An 18,728-nucleotide genomic window follows, 5' to 3' on the forward strand; every position below is an offset into this window, starting at 1 on the left:
CAGCTGCTCCTGCTGCTCCAGCCCCTTCCCCAGCCTTTGTTCCCTTCCCTGGACATGCTCCAGACCCTCAATGACTTTCTTGTAATGAGGGGCCACGACCTGGACATCTTTCTCTGCTCCCTGGTTGTTTTACAGCCCCTAATTCATGGTGATCTAGGATGGAGCTATTGCAAACTCCAGTAATCCTATTCAGAGAAAGAAAAATAAAAGTACCATATATACAGCTCAACCAGCCAAAAGGCTGTGAAAATCTGAAACTTTTCAACTTTCAGGTCATAACTTCTCCAATAAATGCTGTAGAACATGCCCTGACAGGTTCAATGTTTATCCATTTTTTACCAGCTTCTTTGAAAACAACAGAAAGAACCCCTTCCCTTGGCATGGCTTTGAGGTCTAGAGGAGCTTTTTGCTCCTATTAAATCCACCTTCAGCAGAGGGATCTTACTCCTCACCAAGAAACAGCAGCACCTGGGTCAGGGCAGCCTCTGGTGTCGATATAGGCTGGGGGATGAAGGGATGGAGAGCAGCTCTGGGGAGAAGGACTTGGAATGCAGGAGGATGGAAAGTTGGACATGCCTCAGCTGTGAGCACTGACAGCCCAGAAACCTCCCTGGGCTGATCCCACAGCGTGGGCAGCAGGGAGGGGGGGATTCTGCCCCTCTGCCCCCTCAGGTGAGACCCCCCTGCAGAGCTGCCCCAGCCCTGGGAACAACAGCACACTCTCTCTGCTGGAGAGAGTCCAGAGGAGGCCCCGGAGATGCTCCAGGGCTGGAGCCCCTCTGCTCTGGAGCCAGGCTGGGAGAGCTGGGGGGGGTCACCTGGAGAAGAGAAGGCTCCAGGGAGAGCTGAGAGCCCCTTGCAGGGCCTGAAGGGGCTCCAGGAGAGCTGGAGAGGGACTGGGGACAAGGGATGGAGGGACAGGACACAGGGAATGGCCTCCCACTGCCAGAGGGCAGGGAGAGATTGGACAGTGGGGAGAAATTGTTGGCTGTGAGGGTGGGGAGGCCCTGGCCCAGGTTGCCCAGAGAAGCTGTGGCTGCCCTTGGATCCCTGGAAACGTCCAAGGCCAGGTTGGTTGGATCTTGGAGCAACCTGGGCTAGTGGGAGGTGTCCCTGCCCATGGCAGGGAGGTGGAACTGGATGAGCTTTGAGATCCCTTCCAACCCAAATCAATGTGTGATTCCGTGGAAAAGGATGGATCTGTGAATTGAGATGAACTTCCTTCAGTGCTTCCTGCTGCAGATCTCTCCTGGCTCCGTTCCTCCCCCACCCAAGAGCAACCACTCTCCAGTGTCTCAGTTCCAGGCTGGTGAGGCAGGTGAGTGGCATGGGCAGGTTTTGCATCCATGGATTGCCATGAACTCCTCAGGACAGGGCAATGTCAGGGTGGGAATGTCCCAGCTCAACCACACAGGGGACGCAGAGCCCGCGGCAGTGCAGGGCGAGGCTGGGCACACACCACAGCTCCTCCAGCACTGCCTCCACTGGGCTGCACTTTCTGCATATTTTGGGACACCCAATTTACAGGTTAAACAGCAATATATCAACCTGCACACTGACCCAGAAAAACAGGAAGAGAAAATGCTGTGTATTCCTGAGGTGGCCGAGCAGACTCCTCTGCTGGCACGGCCACATCCCCACTTCCTCTATTAAGACATTGACTTTTCTTGCCTTTTTTTTTTTTTTTTAAACAGAAAGGAGACAGAAAGAGAAATTACTCTTGTTTAACAGTGCTGGGATTTAAGTAGTCCTAATTAGTCATGGGCTAGATGTGCATGAGCTGCTTGTTGCCTGTGCTGCTGTTTTTCATTTGGAGATAATTTTCTTCCAGAGTGGATGACAGGGCTGAGCACAGTCACTTTGGAATAGGAAAGAGCAGACTTTTTAAATTGTTCTTAACACGAGGCTTATAGTTTATTGTATCAAAAATCATGAGGGAAACCTGAAAGCCATAAGGGCTGCTCCATCCTTCCTGTGTGAATATTTCTGTTAAGCTGGATACAACCACAGAACCATGGAACAGGTTGGGTTGAAAGGATCTTTAATGACCATCATCTTGTTCCAACGTCCTGCCATGGGCAAGGACACCTTCCGCTGGAAATACCGTGAGGAAGATGTTACAGATGGTCCTGGATAGACGACTCTGCAGAGACAACAGTGAATTTTCCAGAGAGAAGCCTGAAAGCCTCACGTGCTGTCCTTGCCAAAGCAAGGAAAATGTTAAGAGTTAAACTCTTAAATGTTAAGAGTGTCAGGAAGGTGACACTGGGATTAGGGACACTCTGGATGTGCACTCCTGGTGGGTGCCAGTTGTTCCTGGGCAGGGGCAGAGGAGGGGCAGGGACTGAGCTCTGCTCTGGGGGGAGCAGGGACAGCAGCCAGGGAACGGCTGGAGCTGTGTCAGGGCAGGCTCAGGTTGGATCTCAGGCAAAGGTTCTTCCCCCAGAGGCTGGTTGGGCACTGCCCAGGCTCCCCAGGGCAGTGGGCACAGCCCCAAGGCTGCCAGAGCTCCAGGAGGGTTTGGCTGCTCCTCTGGGGCACAGGGGGTGACTCTTGGGGCTTGACCTGTGCAGGGCTGAGGGTTGGACTGGATGGTCCTTGGGGGTCTCTTCCAGCTCAGCACATTCTGGAATTCTGTGATATGCAAACTGCTCAGCTCTCTCCAAAGTTCTGTATTTATACCCCTTCTCCCAGCAAACCTGCAGCTGGAGGATGCAGCCAAAATGGGCTTTAAGCCCTGGTTTGCTGGAAACCAGGCTGTGGGGCTTTACCACCAGGGATGTGCTGGATGAACCCTCCTTTTGTGAGTGAGTGGCACAGGTTTAGGACAGCAGCCACGTGGCCCCAACAGCCTGGCACAGTGTCTCTGCCCACAGGGCTGTGGGGGTGGCTGGCAGCCAAAACATTGCCCAGAATGGCACAGCAGGGCTTTTATTTTAAGGTTGCCCTGTGCAGTGCCACACAATGATACACAGTCCCACAATAAGGAATGTTAATAATACTCCCCTTTCTGCCAGGAATAGAGTCCCTATCTCCAAACCCACCGCTCTAATCAGCAGAAACAAAGCCCAGTGGATGAAAACAACAAATCCGGGACGTCGGGAATATTCGGATTCAGGAAAGACTAAATATTTAACTTGAGAGGCCAATGCATCCTGGAATGTATGGGGCACTCCAGGATCAGCTCCCCATTGTCCAGGGGCCACAGGGGAAAGTCCTGTTATCCAGGCCATGTCCTGCAGGGCCACCAGGCTGCCCCAGTGACCCCAGTGCTCACCCTGGGGTGGGAGGCTGGGAGATCCTTGCAGAGGTGAGGCTGAGGGTGTTTTCCATGAAGGCTGTCCCAGCAGGAGCAGCTCAGGGCTGTACATGCTCAGTGTGGGGTTGCTGTGTCTTTGGTCTCTGCAGGAGGACAGTCCCAGATCTCTGCCTGCTCTGTTCTCCAGGTTGCAGTGTTGTTTGCTGGTTGCTACCACAACCATCCCACATTTATGAGACCCTGGAGAGATCTTTCGGGCTGAGGGAGCATCTCCCAGCTCCTCCCTTCCATAAGGAGAATCCAAAGAAACCATGCCTGGCCCATGCTCAGGGGTGGGCAGAGGGAGCCCTGCTAAGCAGGGAAGCACTTGGGCTCAGTTCCCATGGAAGTCAGCCCAGCTCTGTGCTCACAGAGCCCTGCCCAGCCCTCCCTCTCTGCAGGACCCTGGGCCACTCCTGCCACTTCTGTGACATCACCACACTGGTCTCACTTGCTCTGGGATCTCTGGTCCCTCTCCAGCTCCTGACACCTGAGTCACATCTCCAGCAACACTAAAACTGAAGATCAGAGCTTTTGCTGCTGAAATCAACTGCCCAGTTCCTGAGTGCTCAGAGCCTAAACTGTTGACAAAGGTTTGGCTGGGCCCTGAGCAACCTGGGCTAGTGGAAGGTGTCCCTGCCCATGGCAGGGGGTGGAACATGATGAGCTCTAAGGTCCCTTCCAACCCAAACCAGTCTGTGATTCCATGACAAAGATGTCACGAGGTTCAAGTCAAGGATCTGCTAAAAGGCTACTGCTGCTCAGGGCTCTGGAAATTCATGTGGAAGGGGAAGAAATGGAAGAAACAATGTCCCCTTTCCTGGTGTGTTCATCAGGGGCCATCTCTGACTTGTGTTCAGGACAGGGAAGCAGAGAGGATGAGCCAAGGGCCTGCAGAGAGGGGAAGGTGGAGGCTCTGGGGGAGGGGAGTGCCCATCCCTATGGAGAGGGACCTGGAAATGCCTTTAGCGGATCCCTGGAGAACCCTCAGAGCAGAGCCCTGCCCTTGGTGCTGGTTCCTGCCTCTTCCCACCTGTTTTCCCTCCCATGACCACATGCCTGACCCCAAGGCCCAATCCCTGTGTGCCAGGATCCTGCAGTCACAATGGAACACACAAAACAGATCCCGAGGGGCAGGGGCACCTTCATAATATTGCAAATAAGCATCAAACCAGGGCTCAGACTCCCAGACACAGTTCAGGGTCAGGTAACCCAGGTGTGCCCTTGATAACCCAAGGGGCACAGGCAGAAGCCCCTGGTTATGTGTCTGTGTGAGCCTGACCCTGGAGAATTCATCCACACAAGTGACACACAGGCACTTCCAGGGCAAATCTCACCCCGTCCTGTTCATGACAGTCCAGTGTGGACAGTGTGAAAAGAAAACCTGGGGAAAACAGCAAAACAATAAGACACTTCGTTTTTCACTAGTTTAATAAATATACATATTTTTTTTACAAGAAAAGCAGCTCCTATTAGTGAGGAGAGTGAATTTTGCCTGCTTTGCAAAAGTTCATCCATTGTTCAAAGCAAACTCTCCTGTCCAACATAAACAGGGACTCTTAAAAACATTCTCATCCAAAACAATTGCCACGAATTTGGATGTTTTCATGGTCCTCGCTCTCCCCTACTGTTTGATCATTATGTTTTACAATATTTTTTCCCCTTCCTCACAGGCTCTGTTCCAGGTGCCCCTGCTCTGGAATTCGTGGCTTCATCACCCAAACTTCTGCATCGAGTGAGATACAATGGAAAGAATGTCGTGGCATTGACTGTGACTCCCCAGCCCCTCTTGGCTGTTTGCAGCCCCTGGGCAGAGGTCACAGCTGGGCCTGTGGCCAGGCTGAAGGAGCTCAGCTCCACAGGATCAGCCCCTTCCTTTCTAGGAATCCCCTTCAGAGTTCTCCTGCAGGTCACCTCTCCCTTGGCACTCAATAATGAGCACTTGGCTGAAATTCCTATGAAGGAACCTTCAGGGTCTGGCTGTGGGTGTCCCGTGCTGGATCCTGCACTCAGGAATGGTCTGTGCTCCCAGAACTGACTCTGGCAGTGTGGGAGGCACAGGAGGACACAGAAGGAACACAAGAGGAGAGGGAATGATCTTTGGCCAGCTGTGGAGCTCAGCTCTGCCTGCAGAGGAGCAGCCAGGCTCAGTCCTGCCCCCAGCTCTGGCAGATGTGCAGCTCAGTCCTAAACAGGCTCAAGAGGCTGGGGCTGAAAGGAGAAAATCCCCACCAGAAAATCAGCCCAGAGCAGAACAGGCAGTTCCTTGTAATCCCAAATCCCCCCTCTTCCCTTTCCAAGGTGTGTAACCAGGAGCAGAACCAGCTCATCTGTTCAAAGTGACACCCAGGGAATCAGGCTCCTTGGGACCTCTGACATCTGGGGATGCTTGGAAGGTTTGTTTTTCACTCCTATCATTGTAATTTTTAAGCAATACAAGACCAGGCTGCCCCTAAGTTACATGGTTTGGAGTAATCATAGAATCATGGAATGGTTTGGGTTGGAAGGGACCTTAAAACCCATCTGGTCCCACCCCCTGCCATGGGCAGGGACACCTCCCATTAGCCCAGGTTGCTCCAAGCCCCGTCCAACCTGGCCTGGGACACTTCCAGGGATTCCAGGGGCAGCCACAGCTTCTCTGGGCAACCTGTGCCAGGGCCTCCCCACCCTCAAAGGGAACAAATTCCTCTGTATATCTGACCTGTTTGCCCTCTTTCAGTCAAAGCCTTGCATTTGAACACTTCCATAAGCTTGGAGCATTCCAGTGGCTGAAGGTCCAATCCAGCACCATGCAGAAAACTCACCTGTGGCTGCTTCCTCTCTTTACTAATCAGAGAATGAACAGACCAAAGACTTAAAACAATTTCTGGAACAGATAAAGTATAACTTATGCAATAAAATCAAAAAAACTAATCAAGCTAGACTGTCCTCTTGGGAGTTTTTTCTAAATTTATCACTCAAAACTAAACTCTGCCTAAAATGAACACACGTGAGGAGTCCCAGAAGTGCCCAGGGTGTTGGATGCACATCCACAAATGGGCTCAGGCTGGTTCTTATCCCCAGTATTGGCTCTGAGGAATGGACAGTGCAGTGGTTTTGCTGCATAAAATACTCGATACAGCAGCAGCAACCAACTCCCAGCTGGCGGAGCTCAGTCAGAGGCAGCATTTCCACTCTCAGGGTAATGTTGTTGACAAAAACACCCTTGGCTGGAGTGTCCATCCAGTCCCACACAAGTGAAGATGTTCTCTCCCTGTAATTTCCACTCCACATGGATACACAGTAGGGTGTCACCATGGCAGGGTATGTCACCAGAACTGATATCAGGGGCTCTCAGTGCTCTCAGTGGGACTCCCAACTACTTTTGGTGGTGCTCAGAGGGGTTGCACAGAGTGACATCAATGCACTCAATGCACTCGTCCAGCTCTGCTCTGGCCAGAAATTAAATTTTTTAAACCCAGCTTCTCTTTTCCAATTTAACTCTTCAGCATGCAACAATTTCCAAAAAAAAAAAAAAAAAAAAAAAAAGAAATGCAGCATTTCTGTTAATTGGGACAAAACAGAGCAGTCCTGTAGGGCCCTCCCTTAATTCACTCCCTGAACAATGTTCACTGATCAGGACTAGAGATTCAATGAAGTACCTTGGGGTGGTAATTCATAAAGACAGAATAAGGAGTTTGCAGACAATTTGTCTTTCCTTCTCTCCCAGAACGCTCCTGCTGAGCGACAGGGGCTCTGCCTGTAATTGGCAACATTAATACAATTAAGATGCTAATTTTGCCCTGGTTTGCTTCTGTATTCCAGAGGCTCTCACTTCACATCCCTCAACACATTTGACTCTGCTAAATTCCATCATTATTTCTTTCCTCTGGGCTAAGAGAGAAGCCAGAGCCTTCAGACAGGGCAGCTCCCCCAGAGCCAAGGGCTTGTGCTGCTGCTGCCTCAGAAATAGCCAAGGATAAGAAGATGTTGGGTCCAGCAGGAGCTGATTGTTTATTTGGATTAAACCAGGGCGTTAATGAAGGTCCCAGGAAAGCACTGAGCACGTGGCAGTAATTAGGAGGAAAAGAGAAAAATAATTACAATCTGCAAACACCCCCACACCTCCTCCTGCCTGCCAAGCCCCCCCAGCCCTCCAGCAAGGCAATCCCTGCAGATCCCACCTCTGCCCTTCCCACGGAGCAGCCCCAGGATCTCCTGCCCCCATGGCTCAGCTCTTTTCCCTGCTGGTGGGAGGATGGGCTGGGGGTGCAGAGGCGCAGGAGGGTCCCCCAGGGAGGGCTGGAGGATGAAAGGATGGGCTGGGGGTGCAGGGGCACAGGATGGTCCCCCAGGGAGGGCTGGAGGATGAAAGGATGGGCTGTCCCTGCCAGCTCAGGTAACAGCAGAGGGGCTGTGGGAGTCAGGACAAGGTGAGTCCGTGGTCTAAAGGAGAAATGAGATGCAGACAAGAGACAACCATGGACAGGGAGACCATGGAGTGACAGGAGTGGAGTCACAGTGGGATTGTCCCCTGGCACTGAGGCCTTACAGGTCCTTACAGGTACCTTACAGGTTCTTCTCCTCATCCCAGCCAAGGGGCTGCTCCTGGGAGTGCTCCCTGGGCTGGGCCAACTCCCAGCCGTGCCCAGGAAGGGTTTGGGGAGCCCTCATTGCTCCAGGGTGCAATGGCCAAATGGCTCTGATGAACTGATCACCCCAATAAATTCTGTCTCAGCAGGCAGGAGTGATCCCAGCTCTCCTGGATTCCACGGCACAGCTAAGGAGTGCTGGGGTGGGGAGCAGGGGGTGCTTCAGGTGGGAAACTTCTCCTCTGACTTGTGGGTCTGTTTGGGGGCTGCTCAGAGTCAGAGGAACCAACAAAGGCATTATTCTTCTAAAAAAATTCAAGCAGCCATTATTTGTATTCAGTCTCTCCTGGACCTGATTTCCTCCTCCCACTGCAGAGAACAACCTGGATGAGAGCATGGGAAGGTTTGAACACTACCCACTCGTGGCATGAGCAAAACACACTGCCCTGCCCTGGGCTGTGCCTTCCCCAAACTCCTCCTTTGTCAGAGGAAGCCGTTGAATTTGCTTTTCCTCCTGCCCGGTTAGAACAGGGATTTTCTGGAAGCCAAACAAAGGCAATGGAGATTGTCTGGGGAGATAAAGAGGGAACAGTCTGAACAAGCAGGAAGCTGAGGGGGAACGGGGCTAAAACGTGGCAAGTAAACAAAGTCATTTCTATCTCCTGCCTTGCAGAGGAGGAGGAAGAGCTCGAGGGGCCATGGAGGTCCTTGTTCATGGACAGTGCTTTGGGAACTGGGGAGGCTCTCCACAAGATCTGGGAGGAGAAGTTTTGACCCAAAGCCTCCAGATTTGGTTCCCCCTCCCAGCCAGTCACTGCTGAAATCCAATGGCAGGAAATTCCTGCAGCCTTCCCCCAGATGGAGAGACAGGGCAGGGTTTGCCCACAGTCCCACACTCCCTGTGTCCTGAGCTGGGGTCCTCCCCTGGGGCTGTCCCCTGCTCCCAGCCCTGCCAGCTGAGCTGCAGGAAGGAACAGGATTTCATCTCTTCTTTGGAGCTCTGAATGATGGAGCAGCACCAGGATGGCTGAGGGCAACCCCTGGGCTGAGGGGCCTTGGCATTAGAAGAGGCAAATAACAGCTCTTGGAGCGAGGAGTCCTGGAGCAGGGCTGGAGCCACCACCCTGGCACGTGCCTGTCCTTGACAGGGATCTGGCTGCTGGGCTGGAAAATGGGTCTGCTCTGGGTCTGCTCTGTCCTCCCACACGTGGAAATGCTTTCACAGAGGTGCTGAGCTCGTGCTCCCAGAGATCATGAGCAGAGAAGGTGAGGGAGGGGTGGGCTGGGCAGGGCCCTGGGACTCGGCAGCTCTGCTGAGTTTAGATGGGGTGGGCTCTGCTGCCTCCCTCTCTCACACAGCCAGAGATCCACCAGCAGTTCCCAAATCATTAACGACCCAGTGTATCCCAGGATAAGTGACATAAACTTTCTTGAGGATTTGGAGCCAGAGCATGGCTATAACTCACCTGGAACAAGAAATACCTGCACATTTGTGTCCAGACATAGGAACAAGGGTGACCTGCTCCCAGCACATCCCCAGTGCCACAGCACCAGCTACTGCCCAGGGCATAGCTTCCTCCTGCATGGTGAGGTCAGGCTGAAGATTTAGGCATAATTCCTGAACTCCTGGGTCCTCCAAGTGCCCCGAGGTCCTTCCTGCTCCCTGGGCAATGTCTGAGCTTAAATCAAAGCATTTTTCCAAAATTCTACCTCCAAACCCCAAACTGTCAGTTCAAGACACAAAGTTCCTCTCTGCTCCAGGTTGGTCCCGTTCCCAGTCCCACCCCCTCTGGATCTCGTTCCTCTCGTGCCTGAGGGATTGCAGAGTGTTTCCTGAGCAGACACTCCTCAGGTCCACAGGCATTGACCCAGCCCCACCATCCCCTCTGGTGGGTCCCCACACAGCTCCTCCAGCTCTCACAGAGTCTGCTCTGACCTGAGGACTGGGCACAGGACTCCAGCCCAGCTGTGGCACGGGGACAGACTTTGGTGTCTCTGCTCCCTCCTCACACAGCCCCAGGTACTTGTCCAGCATGAGGAGCTCAGACCTCAAGGATTTCTCAGCCTCTGCCCCAGCACAGTTGCCCTCCTGGAGGACAGTCCTGTGGGGAGGACCCTGTCTTTGGTTTCCTCCTCTCCAGTGGAAGATTTCACTCAGCCCACCCTGCCCCAGCTCCCAGCACTGGGGAGGGACAGCAGGGGCTGGAAGCAGCAGGGACAAGGCCTCAGCAATTCCCACTGCTGGGATTCCCCAGCAGGATCTGCTCAGGAGGCACTTGAGGGGTTTCCAGGCCCAGCTGCAAACGAGCTGTTCCATGAATGCTCTGGCAGTAAAACACTCTCAGGAACCAGGACACTGGAAGGATGCTGTTGAGCTGGCTCATATTTGACTTCACCTGGTGAAGATTCCTGCACGAGCAGAGCCACATGTGGGGGCTGTCCCAGGGCATTGCTGGAGTCACCATGGAGCAGCCTCAGCCCCTGGAACCCCCAGGAAAAATTGTCATGTTAATCCTCACCTGACCACAGATACCTGTCTCCAGTCCTGCAACCAGGCCAGAAAATGAGATCTTAGAGATAACACAACCTGCACAATGAGACTTTTGACCAATGCAGTCACGTGGAGCAGGTGGGGAGGCCTTTTCCACAGACAGGGAGTCTGAACTCACAGGCACTGTCCCATTTCCCAAAGAACGTGTCAGCCAAGTGCAGCAGAGGGAGTTCAAACAGGAATCTCTGCTCTAGCTGGGAGTCAATTGGTCAGGCACTCATATAAGATGATTATTGTACCTCCTTTCCAAGAGAAATAGTTCCCTTCCCTTCCCCTTCCACTTCCCCTTCCCCTTTTCCTTCCCTTTCTCCGTTCCCCTTCCCCTTCCTCTTTCCCCTTCCCCTTCCCCTTCCCCTTCCTCTTTCCCCTTCTCTTTCCCCTCCCCTCTTCCCAAACCTTCCCGTGCTGGGGGAGGAAGCAAAGAGATTTTGAGACAGTTTGTCCTCATCCTTGAACAGCAAAAATCCCAGAGGGGAGCTGCAGAGGAGTGTAATCCTTGCCTGGAGGAGTCAGCTTCCCCCCAGCACAGAGCAGGGGGAAACCAGCTCAGAGCAAAGCTCTACAGAACTGTGGGTGTACATGAAGAAACAGGGTTACCCATCCTTGTTTTTTCTTCATGACATTTTGTGCCTTCCGCTGCCTCGGGTCAAAAATGCTGAATAAAAACGGAAGCAAGGACACAGAATCTTCTGATTCTGAGAGCTGGATGCACCATCTTTGCCCTGCTCAGATCTGTGCTCACAAAGGAGCACAGTGTGTTTGATCCTCCAGGGACTGTGTTTAGCCAAGGCAGGGATTTCTGCAGTTCTGAAGCCTTGGAGGCCACTGGGCACGTTCCTCACCGACCTGGATTCCTCCTTGCCAAGCAGTTTCCTCCCAGTCAGCACAGTTGTATTTTTTGGCCTTTCCCTCTGTTTCCTGTTGGCTTCCTCCTCTCCAGCAGCAGCAGCACCAGATCTGAGGAGCTCCTGGAGCTGCTGTGCTGGATCCCAGCTCTGCCAGCTCCTCTCCCCCTCCTCCTGCCCCTGCTGGTGTTTGTAACACTTTGTGCTTCACCCTCTGCACTTGTGACGAGGTTTGGGTCCCCTCCAGGAGGTGATGCCCAAGGACAAGGGTTGCAGTGAGGACACTGATTCCTTGCCTGTGCATCAGCTCCAAGGGCTCTGTGATTTCTGGCACAACAGCCTTGATTCTCAATTGTTTCCTTAAGAGATATTTCACTTGGAAATGTGATCCAGAGTTTTAAAAAGGGAAGCAAAGAACACACCACAAGCCTGCCAAGTGGGGCAGTGGCACCAAACCACCAACCAGCAGCTGCTTGCTGAGGGGATATAAGCTCCCAGTGCTTGTGCACAGACACACACACTCACCCGGACAAAGTCATGGGGACCTTCTCACCAGGGGGCAAAAACCTGTGGGACTGTTTAAACCTCATCCTGGTAGAATCATAGAATTATGGAGTATCCTGTGTTGGAAGGGACTCACAGGGAACATCAAGTCCAACTCCTGGCCCTGCACAGGACAAACCCTTCTTGAACTCTGGCAGACATTGAATAGGCTCTGTAAAAAGGATTAACTCTTCTCACACTTACTCTTCAATCCCCGGTCCTTGCACAGCCTCACACCTGCACCTGCAATCCTAAATATTTAGATGCACCAGTGCAGAAGCCACAGCCTGAAATCCCTCTGCCTGGTTTGCATCACTTCAGTGCCCAGGTCTGAACCAGAGGGGTAAATGCACAGACCTGAGCAGGTTTCCACTGTTGGAACAGTGGGAACAGTGAGGCAGCAGCAGCTCCTAGCTGTCCCTTACAACTCAGAGGGTACAGAGGGGTTTTTCCACTCCTAAATATTGAGGATGGAGCAGATCTCAGTTAAGAGACCTCCCTGTCTCTGTGTGTGGATGTGACACATCACTGTGGATCCGTTTCCTCAGCTGAGGTGTCTGTGCTGGGGCCAAGGTTCAGTCCTGGACCTGGCCCTCCATGCTTGGACTTGATGACCTCAGGGGGCTGTTCCAACCTTGGCTATCCTGTGACTGTGGGATCCCCTGAGCAGCCCTGGGGTGCTGAGATCCCCCCTGGGTGGGGCAGGGCTGGAGCACTCACTGCAGCCTTTCCTTTGTCAGACTCACCCAAGGCCCTGCCCAGCTGCCTGTGGGTCAGGCCTGGGGAGCCTGGCATTGGCTGGGATGGACACATGCCCTGCTGAGCCTGAGGATCCAATCTCTCCTGCACACTGGTTTAGCTCCCTAATTACTGTACTTTCTCTACCCAGAGCATCCTCTTGCTCCTTGCACTGCTCCTGACATCTGGAGAATCCTATAATAGTTTGGCTTGGAGGGGATCTTAAAGCTCATCCAGTTCCACCCCCTGCCATGGGCAGGGACACCTTCCACTAGACCAGCTTGCTCCAAGCCCCGTCCAACCTGGCCTTGGACACTTCCAGGGATGGGGCAGCCACAGCTTCTCTGGCAACCTGTGCCAGGGCCTCCCCACCCTCACAGGGAACAACTTCTGCCCAGTATCCCATCCAACCCTGCCCTCCTAAGGAGCAGGAGGCTCAGCTGCTCATCCAGATGTCCAGTCAGCTGTGGCAAAGTTGCATTTCAGTTCCTATTCCCTGGCTGCCCCAAGGGAGGGAGCTGGGCTGTCCCACTCCCAGCAGCAGGAACTGCAGCCAGCCCTGCTCTGTGAAACTTTCCATTCCCCACTTCTGTCTGATGGTTATTTGAAGCTCAGTGCAGACATTTGCCTCGATAATATATCACAGAAATGAGTTCCACTGGTTAATTATACATTGCACAAAAGCAGGGATGTAATTCTCCCCCCGGGGCGGGATTTCATATCCATGCCTTGCTCTCCCTTCGATCGCTGGAGCGTGTGTGTGCCCTCAGCAATCTCCAAACTCATTTCACCACATGGATTAGAAGAGCACAGTGTGACAGAGGAGAGGGATGACAGAACCCCCGGGTCATACACATGTACAGACACAGCCCCTCACGAGCCAGAGCTGCTCCAGCCCATCGATCACAGCTCGCTGGCATTTGTCCTCGCCAAAGGCTCGTCCCCAGCAGTGTCTCCTCCTGGCTCCTGAGCTGTGGCACAGAGCTCTGCTGAGCCTCCTTGCAGGCATCATTTGTTCCCAGGCAATTTTAGGACAGGGAGAAGCCGCTCAGAGCAGCTGGGTTTGGCTCTCCAAGGGCAGAATGAAAGGCCCCAAGGAGAAGGGATTTTTGGGGGGCTGAGGAGGCTCAGTGACACTGCTGAGCACAGAACCAGTCCCTGGTCAGGGTTTGTCCAGCCTGGGGACAACTGGCAGAGGTGGAGGGTGGAGGAGTTGTGCTCTGTGACCAGAGAAGGGAAAAGAGACACCGTGTTCCTCTCTCTCAGGAGCCACAGAATCATTAAAGCTGGAAAAGACCTCCAAGACCATCAAATCTGATCTTTGACTGAGTCCTCCTGTGCCCACTACCCCACACCCCCAAGTGCCACATCCAGGCCATTTTTTAACACTTCCAGGGATGTGACTCCACCACTGGGCAGCTGTGCCAATGCCTGACCACTCTGTCAGTGAAGATATTTTTCCTAGTATCCCAGCTGAATCTCTCTGGGCACTACCAGGTGATGAGCAGGATGTTCCTGCTCCCGAATTTTAGCCTTGCCAGCTGTGCCCATTCCTGCTTTCCCATGCATGCCCATCTTGCTGGGCCAGAGGAGGGTGGCTCAGGGCTGTGGATCTAAGATGTTTGGCTCTGTGTAACTGCTCCTGGCAATCTTTCCTCCTGGAGGTGCCAGTCCTGAGAGGTGGCCCTGCAGCAGCCCCATGTCCTTGGATGGGCAGTGCAGAGAACAGACACTAGGCACACACCTCTTGGTCTTTACCCAGACACCATGTCCCCCAAAATTAAAGTGATTCAGGATTCTGCTGTATTTGGACATGAATTTGAGGCATAAATATTTCACGGCAGGATAAAGTCTGCCCAGATCTACCTAAATACTCCCTGTCAGGAGCCTGTGGATCCCTCAGGAGCAGTTTAGGGTTCACCTTGCCTTGACCTGACCATGCAGATGCTCCCAGAAACTGGAGAACCTTCACCCAATCTGTGTTTTTCTGCCCTTTTTCCTCCTGTTCCCTCCTCCTCCCAGCTCTGCCCTCACTGTGTGGGACTCAGGCACTCACTCCCAGCAGGGATTTTGCAGCTCCACTGTAAAGCATCCCCCAAAGTCCCAGCCCCACATACAGATTGGCTGCAACAAAACCAGTTGGAGTCCTCATTTAGGTTTTAATTAAGGCAAAAGTATCATTAACTTTAGTAGAAACTACTTGATCAAATGCTGCATGTAAATGAAGAGGAGCTGAAGGAAGATTTGGCCAGCAATTATAAAAACCTACGTGTGAGCACCGTGCCAGGATGCCTTGGATGATATTTCTTTTTTGGGAAATATTCTAAAAGTCACCTCCTGTAGCTGTTCACACTCCTTGGTGACAAGGACAGCTCTGCAAAGGCCCCTGGGGTGCAGGTTGGGCTCTTTGCCAGTTGCTACACACTTTGCAAAGGTGTCTTCTTCCTAAAGCAAGGAAAACTGCACCAGGGATGGGATGTTTTTCCATGCCTGGAAAGGCCTGATAAGGAACCAGGGCTCCCCAGCTCTCAGGGCACATGCAGGAAAATGTCTGCTGGTATCTGCAGACACAGATGATGGAAATGTCTGCCTTGGGCATTGTTCAGCTCTGAATGGAGCTGGAAAAACACTTCAGGACATGGTGAACGGGAACATTCCCAGTCTGGGGATGTGTGGGGAGGTTCTGGCTCTCTGGAAGAAGTGACACCTTCCCAGAGGAGGACAAAAGCACAGAACAGGATTTATCATGGAGGTGTCTGGAGCAGCTGGACCTGCAGTGCAGCCTGTGCAGGAGGTGAACACAAGAACAAAATCCACATCCCAGAGAAGCCCAGGGCTCACTTCTCAGGGCAGTGTCTCCCTGAGCATCTCATTTCCATGGGTCTGAGCAGTAGCAAGATCCCACTTGCTCCAAGAAAACTCAGAGAATCATGGAATTGTTTGGATTGGAAGAGACGTTAAAGCTCATCCAGTCCCACCCCCGGCCATGGGCAGGGACACCTCCCACTAGCCCAGGTTGCTCCAACCTGACCTTGGACACTTCCAGGGCTGGGGCAGCCACAGCTTCTCTGGGCAACCTGTGCCAGGGCCTCCCCACCCTCCCAGGGAACAATTTCTAATTTTATCCTCCTCCTCTAGGGGGTTCCTGGGCTGTGTCTCTCTGGGCCCAACTCTGTGTCAGATGGGGCCTTTCCACTCAACAAAAGGGATCTTCTTGGTTCAGGGCCTGGACTACAGAATCCTGGTAATAAAATATCTCAAGAGTTTGTCTTTTGAAGTGTCTGTTCTTTGAATTCTGCCTGTGCTGAGGTTCAGCTCACGGTGCTGTTGGGTTCTGTTGAACACCCAAGCCCACCATGGCTGGTTTCTGCTGCTCAGGTGTGTGGGCAGGTTCCAGTCCAGGTTCCTGTGTGTCCTGAGGCACTGCCAGCATCACCCCTGGGCTCAGCTCAGCAGGGCACAGCTGCCTCTGCTCTGTCCCTCCAGAGCAGCCTGCAGGGGCACCAACAAAGCAGCACTTTTTAACCTCTGAAGTTCCATGAACGCAGAAGAGTCAAGCACAAAACATCTCCCCCACCTCTCCCTGCAGAAAGTTTGGGAGCCACCTGGAACCTGCTGCTGGTGTGTCCACAGACACACTGTCCTGCTGCAAGGCACAGCCCCTGCCCTGCTCAGCACTGCCTGGTTCCAGGGGGAACCAGCTTGGCTGGAGCTGAGGATCTGCACCTCCAGCTACAGTGGCACTCCAGGCAGATGACACAGACACTCCTTCCTGGGGACAACTGGGGAACTGTCATACAAATTGATGCTGAGCTGGAGGAAAGGCTCGAGCTCTCCCCTACCGTGCAGGAATTTGTTCTGGGTTAGGAAAACCTGGTCACCAGAGGGACTGAGGTGCTGCCTGATGAGCCAGGCTTGCTGGCAGGGACCACCAGGGAGTGCAGCAGGACACAAGACAAGGGAAAATCCTCTGGAGGATGGTACTGAAGAGCCACAGGCACGTTCTGCCAAAGGCCTTGAAGTCCCAGCTTAGATCTCTGCCCTTTATTAAGGGAATGATGCTGTGCCCAGGCCATCCGCACCCTATTTTAAAACATCACTGTGCTGCTGCTTTGCTGTCTGTGCCTCCTCCAGAGGGATCTGAAAGAACCAGAGGAGGGTTCCATATCTGGGGCACCATCAGCCCTTGTCTCCAAGGGGATGGAATTCCCAACTATTTTGGGCTGGTGGAAGGTGTCCCTACCCATGGCAGGGGGTGGAATGAGATGATCTTCAAGGTCCCTTCCAACACAAACCATTCCTTGACTCCATGACTCTGTGACATGGAGCCAGTTGGACACATCCTGGAAGGACCACACAGAGCTTTTAAAGGAACAGGGGGAGGCTCAGAGCTCTGTCTGCAGTCCTTGTCTCCCCAAAGGCTGCTCTTGTTTCGCTGCCTCAGACCAAGTGGCTTCTGTGCTTGTTGTCACCCTCAAAACCAGCAAATAATCTTCCAAGGATTTGCTAAATCTGGAGTGGGAACACAGAGAAAAGGTGAAGGGCAAAGGAGAGGGGGAGAGGGGGAGAGGGAGAGGGCTGGGGGTGCCACGTGCCTGTGGCTGAGCAAATGTGCTTCCCTTCATCCAAACACAGGGAGTCCACTCCTGCCAGTTTGGAGCCTACCAGGATGCCTTTGGCAAAGGAGCAAGAGGTGCAGCCAGGAAAAGCTCCTGGCTCCCTGCAGTGCCAAGCTGAAACGTTTTCAAGGTAAAGAACGAAAAAAACCCTCTGTTTCAGATAGTTTGGTTTCTTTTCATACTTCTGGGATTGAGATAAGAGACAATAACAGGAAAATATCCAACTCGGGGCGCTGGATAAAGAAATTCCGTGACAGATTTCCAACAAAACAAAACCAAATCGTTCATTCAAAATAAGTGGTGGAAAATTCCTCCTCCTGGCCAGCTCTGCTTTGGGAATTGTTTCCCCCTGCACTGAGGTGACACACAACTGAGAAAGCCCAGAGCTTGCTCAGCTCCTGGTTCCCCTCTGTGAGAATGTGTTGGAGCGACAGGTGAGGCAGCGGGAGCTCAGCTGTGGAAAACAGGAGGAAAATGGGAGGAAAATGCCCCTGGAGCTGCATTTGCTAGGGCTGTCCCTCAGTGCAGCCCTGAAAGAGGCTTCAATATTCATCAAAGGCACCCAGTTTCCTCCGAGAGTGTTTCACCAGTGAAGTGAAGAACACAAGAAAACCTCAGATCACAGGGAATCACAGAACATCCCGAGCTGGGAGGAAATCACGAGGACCCCACTTAGTGTCTGGTCGTATCTGCAGATGCATTTTAGAGGGAAAGACTTAAAGCTCTTTGCTTAAAACAATTTTGGAGTTTGGACAGGGTTTTTTTGTCAAAAGCCAATATTTCACCTCCAAAAATCATAACCTTATTTTTTTTCCTGTCAGCTGCATGAACAACTGAGTTATCAAACAATCAATGATTGGGGTTTTTTTTTGTTTTCCATTCATATATTTACCTCAGTAATTTGTGGGGTTTATTATTCCTTCTTTTTTAGCTTGATCTTCTTCAATTGATTTGTTTTGTTAAGCCAAGTGATGGGATTGTAAGAAAGAAAAATTCCTAATGAGAGTGAGGAAAATGGAACACACTGAAAATTCTGGAATGAAAAGAAGAAAGTTGATCGATGACCCCCAGAGAAATACTTGGCTTAGAAACTTACTGAAATGTCACTGAATAAATCTTTATGTTTGTTATTAGAAGATTATGCTGCAATGACCCTGAGTTTTGAGTGCCATGTGGGCACTGAGGAGAAGTTTGGCACAGCACCATTTGCAGCTTTGGTAGTTCAGGGGACAGTGGAAATAACATGTGGTGACTACTAATGCCAGCTAAATACCTGGAGGATTTTAGCTAGGAATATAAAGTATAAATTTCTGTCTGAATTTTTTTAATAAAGCAGAAAAACCCCAAGCAAGGGGAGGAAACACAAACACAACACACAGGGTAAAGCCAGGACTGAAATCCTGAGGACTTTGCTTCTGCAGTGACCTCCCTCCATCCTTCCCTGGTTCCTTCCCTCTATTCTCTCTGCCATGGCCAGGGCTGGAGTTCCAGCTCACTCCAGACACTGAGTTCAGTCCTGGGGGGAGGCACCACCTCCCTCCTCCCTCCCAGAAATGCAGGAGC

General features: G+C 52.4%; 1 long non-coding RNA gene across 1 annotated transcript; it reads left to right on the forward strand.

Annotated features, from left to right (window-relative positions):
* The first annotated feature begins 16,889 nt into the window (after nt 1–16,889).
* On the forward strand, nt 16,890–18,298 carry LOC116797999. The gene is made up of 3 exons (XR_004360797.1): nt 16,890–17,082; nt 17,182–17,295; nt 18,097–18,298. It is a non-coding gene; the product is annotated as an uncharacterized LOC116797999 (long non-coding RNA).
* The last annotated feature ends 430 nt before the right edge of the window (nt 18,299–18,728 follow it).

The sequence above is a fragment of the Chiroxiphia lanceolata genome, chromosome 24 (genome assembly GCF_009829145.1).
Source record: "Chiroxiphia lanceolata isolate bChiLan1 chromosome 24, bChiLan1.pri, whole genome shotgun sequence".
Classification (NCBI taxonomy): domain Eukaryota; kingdom Metazoa; phylum Chordata; class Aves; order Passeriformes; family Pipridae; genus Chiroxiphia; species Chiroxiphia lanceolata.